Raw genomic sequence first — 7,678 nt, 5'->3', positions numbered from 1 at the left:
TTTTGCTGTTCCCTGATTTTCCTCTTCACTCTTTCCTTACACCCCATCTAGTGTTAGCAAGTAAGTAACGCAGCTATTGCTGCGAGTTTCATTCATGGGCTGTTCTTTCTTACCACAAAGTAAAGAGATCTTGATTTTCAAAACAATTTAAAAAAATACTTAAGAGATTTAAGTGGATTTATTACATGCTGAATAAATAGGAACCAAACACTAAAATTACTTCCAAGACTTTCAGATCTTTGCATGGGGCAAAACAAAATCTTAAGATTTGTTAAATTTTACTGAATCATTGACATTTACTCTGAAATTAAAAAAAAAAAGTAAATCTATCAGCCATGAATACACTTTATTTAAAGCAATCCTTCGGTGTTGTCCGTTGATCTTGCTAGTCACTAAGGCCACGGGTAATTATTTTGTTTCCTCTTAGTTCTTCAGAAGTAGCACAACTCTCTGTAACTAATTATAGGCTTGTGCAATCAAAGACATGTCTGACATACCATAATGGGATGCAATTGCTGGGATCATTGCTTTCCTTTTGGGTAGTCCACCTTTTTATGAGTCAGCAGCCCTTGTGGTGTGGTTCACTGAAACTCCATCATAGCTCAAACATCAATTGCAAATCAGCACTGTTTCCCTATCTACCTTCCTCTGCTTTCTTTGCCCTTGCTAGGTGAACATATTTTTTCCACCTATTACCACTTTCATCAAATCTTCCTTGGAAAGTTTCTATTACTCCTTGAAAGTCATAGCAAGATACCAAGAGAAAAGCATTCCTAAAGAACAATGCAGGATGGTCACTCTGCAAATTTCTAGGGGAAGACAGAGCAGGATGTTTTTGAAAGGTCAAGCTAAAGGCAGATGTGCAAGAACAGCTGTAAGAGTCCCATTCATCCCCTCAGTCCCACTCTCTCTAGGCCCACAGAGGTGGGCTGCTACCACTTCTCCCTCTTGGCAACACTGCTCACAGCCAGGAATTAATGAGATTTCTTTTTCACTGCCTATTTCAGTAGCAGTGGAGCTGAGCTGTTAACACTGGTTGGGTTTCTTTTTTTACTTCCTAGCAAGCCAGGCACTTGACAACTCTTGCATTCCGCATATAGTCAGCCTCCCTTATGAGAAACTGCAGGCTTGATGATCTAACGGACTTCAAAACTGACCTTCAGAATTGACAAAACCAGCTGGCCACATGATGTTAGATCCCCCATAAAATAAGAGACTGATACTGTGAAAGCAGTTCAAATAGCAACTACAAAAACCTAATCTATCCCACAGTACCTTACCCCATAAGCCATTGCTATTCTTGACCCAGAATTATGTGATGAGGAGTCCAACATGCCCATCATTAGCAGGGACATCAACTACATCAAGTTGCTCAGAGCCCTGACCAACCTGACCTTGAATGTTTCTAAGGATGGGGCATCCATCACTGTGGCAGCAGCTCTCTGGCCACAGAAAGCAGGCACAGAATTTCCCAGGCATTGTCCTGGGGAAGGCTGTGAGAAGATCAGAGAAAAGAATGAGAAACAATTCTTATCTCCACTTGCTGCACCGGTTGTTTCGCATATGTGGAATGTGTTCTGGAGATTTGTTTACCAAAGGGTGATTTCTTAATTGGACACCGGTTGGTGTCCAATTGGATGGACTGACCAATTAGTGCAAAGCTGTATCGGACTGGCTGGAAGGGTTACTGAGTTTCTTAATGAGTATAGTATAGTATCGTACAGGATGATATAATAAAGCAATTGATCAGCCTTCTGCAATCATGGAGTCAATGTTAATTATTACTCAGCTGGGGGCCTGTGGTGACACATCACATCTCTGGGCAACCTGTTCCAGTGTTACATCACCCTTATCTTAAAAAATTTCTTCCATCTACTCTGAATTTATGCTCTTTTAGTTTAAGAACATTACCTCTTGTCCTGTTGCTACAGGCCCTATCAAAAACTTTCCCCATCATTCTTACAGGCCTCCTTTAAGTACTGAAAGGACACAATGAGGTTTCCCCAGAGCCTTCTCTTCTCCAGGCTGAGCAACACTAACTCTCTCACTGTCTTCATAGGAGACATGCTCCAGCCCTCTGACCCTTTTTGTAGCCCTCCTTTGGATTTGCTCCAACAGGTAAATGTCCTTCCCGTGCTGGGAACCATATAGCTGTAGGGTCTCACTGGAGCAGAGTGGAGGCGGAGAATCACCTTGCTGAGCCTGCTGGCCGCATTACTTTGATGCAGCCCAGGATGTAGTTTGCTTTCTAGGCTTCAAACACACACTATTGGCTCGTGTCCAGTTTTCCAACCTCCAGTGACCCCAAGTCCTCCTCTGTAGGGCTGCTCTCAATCCCTTCATCCCTCAGCCTGTATTGATTCTGGGAGTTGCCATGACCCAGGTACAGCACCTTGCACTTGGTCTTGAACTTCATGGGATTTTCTCTAGCCTGCATCTTGAGCTTGTCCAGGTCCCTCTGCATAGCATTCTGTCCTTCAGTTGTATCAACAGCACCACTCAGCTTGGTGTCGTTGGCAAATTTGCAGAGGGTGCACTCGATTGCTTTGCCTATGTCTTTAATGAAGATATTAAACTGTACTTGTCCCAGTATAGACTCCTGAGGGACACCACTTTTCACTCATCTCCATCCAGACACTGACCCATTGTCCACAAGCCTCTGGATGTGATCACACAACCAATTCCTCATCCACCAAACAGTCTACTCATCAAATCCATCTCCCTCCAATTTAGAGAGAAGGATGTAGTGGAGAACCATATCAAAGTCTTTACAGAAGTCCAGATAGATGGCATCTGTAGTTCTTCCTTTGTCCATTGACACAGTCACTCCATCAGAGAAGGCCACTAGCTTGGTCTTGGAAAGATTGGATGAGAAATTTCTATAGGCATCTCCTTACTCCAGTTTTGCCATGTCACTGAAGTAGACTAGGTAGAATTTGGTGGAAAGCAAGGAAAGCAGGTGCCAGAAGTTTAATATAAGTAATATTGAAGTAGAGATTAGAAAACTAGAGATGGTGAAGCTGTAGACAAATGCTTAGTTACCTTGAGGGAAACAAACCATATTTTCTAAGCAGAGATAAATCAATGTGAGATCAGGGAATCTGAGAGAATAAAAGATATCTTTGTAAATAAAGGAAAGGATAGGAGTGATAGCATATGAAGTGTGAGTTTGCTTAATTGCCATGTAGAGAAAGTTATAAATGCCTTTCCAAGGTCACTCAGAGAATGCAATCCACATCATTTTCCTTTCAAGAGTCACCCTAGTTTATGCTTAATTAAACTATGCAAGCTCTGCACACTCTAGAAAATGCCCTTTTTATTACATTGTAGGCAATTTGCATTTCTGAAGGGCATTTGGGAACCATGACATCACCAGAATGAAGGGCTTCTGGTAGCATTCCTCCCATTTTTATTCATTTGTAATTGTTGACTTCTAATCCAAAGTTCATTTCTATTTCCTGCTTGGACATTAGCACTGGATTGTACAAGAATGCTCATTTTCCAACTTCAGTGGCTGTTTCAGTTCTTCTGACTCAGCAGCCCCCTGGGGCTGACTCATCCTCCAGTTGCAGGTGTGCCCTGACAGTTAATTCTTCATTTTAGTCCCATGAATGAAAGGCCAAGGGGTCAAGAAAGTACTCACCACCCAAAAGCTGGCAGGGTCAATGTGGATGGAGCCTGGGCTGGCACATGGACAGAAAACTGCATGTGGATTAGTCTCTCTCTTCTGTTTCTTTCTTTTTGGTCTTGCCAGTATGGAAAAAAGTTTTTTCCAGAGTTTTACGGAAAACAACGAGGACAGGATGGTGTAGGTTTACTTGGGATGCTTCTGAAAGCAAACTAGAAATAGGCAGCGGAAACAGAAGTTAAATCAGCAACCCTGGTTAATGGCATCTGCCTACTATTTGTTTGCAAACTTTGAAGCCCAGGGGTCTCCTTGGATCTCCATATTCTCCTGTTTCTTGTTTACAGCATTTCCTGACTCTGCTTTGTGCCATTAGCATCTGGGGAGAAAACTGCAGGCCTTTCATTTCAGAGGAAGGCTTATTACAATTATCTGTGCCTCTGTCACCTCAGGATCTGATTATGGTGCTTGGGTTGCACCTTGCAATCGTTACAATTAAGACTTAATGAAGTGAGTAACTACAGAGTTCTGCAGTTACTCCCCACCAAGTTACTGCAGCTACCTCTATCAGAAGAATATCTACCACCCAATTTTTATGATTTGTAATATTTGGAGCTTGTCCTATAAACCCCCACACACCTGGGACTATGAAAACATGACCAGCTCCCCTTCTCTGTCACAAAAACAGACTGGATGAGCTGGGAGCACATTGTTGGCTGAAGATGGGTGCAGGTAGAATTAAAAAGCCCCCAACAAACAGCAACATTCACTGCTTTTTAAGCTGGAAGATGATAAAGAAATCCTGGCTGACAACTATGTGGAGCGGGCTGTGCTCACACCCATGCTGAATTCCAGGCCCACCCCATACAATAGAGCAGGTACAGATGTGCAGGCAGCTGGTGTGCCTGAGCCAGCCCACTCCAGCATTGCAGGAGACACATGGCTCTTACATGGCTTGTTTCAATGTGCATTGAGGATGTACCTGACCTAAGCCAAGAGAATAAGGTGAAATACAGAACAAACTGACACTTTAATACTTTTCTGCCACCCTTGGCTTAAAACAGAATGCACATATGTGCAGGCACACTTGCCAATCCTGTGCTGCCTTGCTAGTAACAAACAGCGATTGGTCCCTTTGCTTTTCTCAGACACAGCTGAAGACAGATTTGGGGGTAAAATGAAAGGTAATAGAATTTATCTTCTTTCAATTTTCTTTCTTTGCCTCTGTCTTCATAATTGCTGGGAGATTATCATGTCTGAATCATCAGACTTGAAGAACCATATGCCACTTCCCCTTAAATGACAGCTGAGATATTTATCTTTATTGTTGTAGGGTGTCTGGTAGCAACATCTGCAGGTCAGCTGAGGATCATTTGTCTTTTGATATTTTTGATAGACTATCAATGAGGGCCAGCTGGAGCCAATCACGACCCTTTGGTGTGATGGGCAGAGGAGAACAAAGAGTTTCTTGTGCCTTGGCACCAGTCACTTGCTGATGTGCAAACAGCTTTAGGGGTGGAGTGGGGGGGAGAATTACCTTTTGAATTTGGGAGTTTATAAAGATGCTGAAACCTCAAGGCTGCCAAATGGAGCTGTATATGTCTTTGTCATCTGGCCATAGGCACTGGGCCTTTTCAGGGAGACCCAGTTCAGTGAGCACTGAGAGGGAAGGATCCATTCGCAATACGTGAACTGTAGAGAGAGCTGTGCTAATCAAGAAGGGCTCTCTGCAGTAAGAAATGCTGCACATTTACTGCAGTCGTCATAGAGGCACACTAGATTCCTTAGGAAAAAGTGCAAGAATGTTCACATTTTCAGCTGCTATTTAATTCCTTATGGATCCTCTCTTTAGTGTATGCTTTACTGAGATGCCTCCCCAGGTTTTAGCTAGTGAGCTGAATATTAATTTTGTCTTCTACCTTTGTTGTCCACATTGGTCAGACCTGTGATTGGAAGGATCGTCAGAGACAAGGCATTGTATAGATTAAATCAATTCCATGTCATTTGCAGCACCAAAGTGTTCCTAAGTATAGACCTAGCTTAGTGACCTTAGTGAATGTCAGCAGTCAGTTAAGTCACCACTCAGCACTGACACTGGAGCTATTTAGGAAGTAATGAGTTGGCACAGCACACTAACTTCTGGAATAACTAGGAGCTTGCTAAAATCTGATGCATGCCCCATGTAGTGTTATAATTTAGCAAAGAGGGTGAGTCACTGCTGCTCCCAAGTGCAGCCCAATGCATAAGTTTGTCTTCACTAAAAACATCTTAGGCTAATCTATGGGTACCCTACTTCACCTTCACTTGTTCACACTGACAGCTAGCTCAGGATTTGCCCTTTAAGCTGAAGAACACCAGCTATCTGTAGTTATCCATGAACACTGACACTGAAGTAAACACTGTAGAAATTATCTAGAGTCATAACAACTGTGACAGAATGGTCTTTCACAAGTCCTTTTATCTTAGGTAACTCATGAGTTGTTGACATCCCCATGGATGGGCTAAGGAAAATGCTTATCAGGCCCTCTGCTATTTCTAACAGCTTGGGTGATAGGAAAACTCAACCCTCCCCAATCCCCAGGGGAGGCCTGGTCTGGATCCTAGTCCTGGTGCTCCCCAGAACCCACACTTGGAAATGAGAATAGATAAGCAACCCCCTTTCTTTCTTGGAAGCAATGTGTGGCTATTTGACAGAGGCAGCATCTGAGGGTGCCCACGTCTTTGGGGAAAAGACAGAATGTTATAAGCAGTGGATTTAAATTCTTCCAAGCAACAGAAAATTGGAATGGGAGCTCCCTGGGGAGCAGCTCCTCCCACCTGGGGAGGGCACCAGCATGTGGCAACCGCTCCTCTAGCTTATTATATGCAAAGCAAATTTCCATCAGAAACCCCTAATTTACATGAACATTCAGCAAGATTAACTGGGAGGGGTATTGTTCCAGTTGGTGCAAACCCCGAGGGATGGGATTTGGGCCTTCTCTTCCTTTACTTGGTAAAACCTGGCAATTGTTGTCGCTGAGAAACCAAGGCACAGCACAGTTATAAGCCATTCTGTGTGGGAAAGCAGATGCCCAGATGATCACAGTGCCTTTCCACACTGCCTGCTTTTTGCAGCATGATCTTGAGTAGGTACTGAAATGTGCCACCTCAGTATGCCAGGCAACCCTCCACTTACAGGTATGACCTCCAGCAGGAATCAATCCTGCATAATTCCCTATTTTTGTTCATGCTCTCAAATCAAAATACAGCTTCAGTCTGAGGTAGCTTCTGAGCAAGACAGACTACTTCTTTCACTGAGTTTGTTCTCTAGTGTCAACAAATCAAATCTGAATTTGCTCAGTTTAAATATATTTTCAGAAAAATTCACCGTTGGATACATCCTATTACACAAGTGTCTGAAAATCAAAGGAAAAACAATTAGGAAAGGATTCTATCTTCTGTTTTTTTTACTGTTCCTTCTCTCTCTGAAATCTTTCATATGCAGATGTTGATGGTTTGTCAAGCACACAAAAAACAGCTCAGTTTCTGCAGATGCGAGGAAATAGAATATCTGAAGAAATTGCAAAGAGTAGAAGCAAATGAAAGGTCTTTTTCAATAGCGTGCAAGGTCACAGAAAACAAAGATATTCATGAACCCTCTAAAACTGAATGGAAAGCAGTGAGATTGTATTTACTCTAACAAGAGAGCTTTCTTTTGTCTCTTTGTATTTAACCCCTAATTATTAATGTTGTCTCCCATGGCAGCAAATTCAATCATTTGGAAACATATTTGCCTTTTACAAGTAATATCAATCACAATAAAACATATGACATTTGTTGTCAAGACCTATATGGGTGTTGTAGACAGAAATTGAAGGTAAAAAAGAGCTGGTTTATTATACCATGAGTTCAGCACACCAAACTACTTAACCTCTTCTCTCTAGTCTTTCACTCTTCAGGTCAGCACACATTTGAAATGTGTGGCCAAGATTACATACTTCTTTTGCAAGGACTAGAGACTGCCCAGTAGTGACCTCGTGCCCAGTTAAAGTCTGTAGTAAAAAATGACTCATG

This window comes from Anomalospiza imberbis, chromosome 4, assembly GCF_031753505.1.
Source record: "Anomalospiza imberbis isolate Cuckoo-Finch-1a 21T00152 chromosome 4, ASM3175350v1, whole genome shotgun sequence".
Lineage (NCBI taxonomy): Eukaryota > Metazoa > Chordata > Aves > Passeriformes > Viduidae > Anomalospiza > Anomalospiza imberbis.
The sequence above is the reverse complement of the archived record's forward strand: the minus strand, read 5'-3'. Positions refer to the sequence as shown.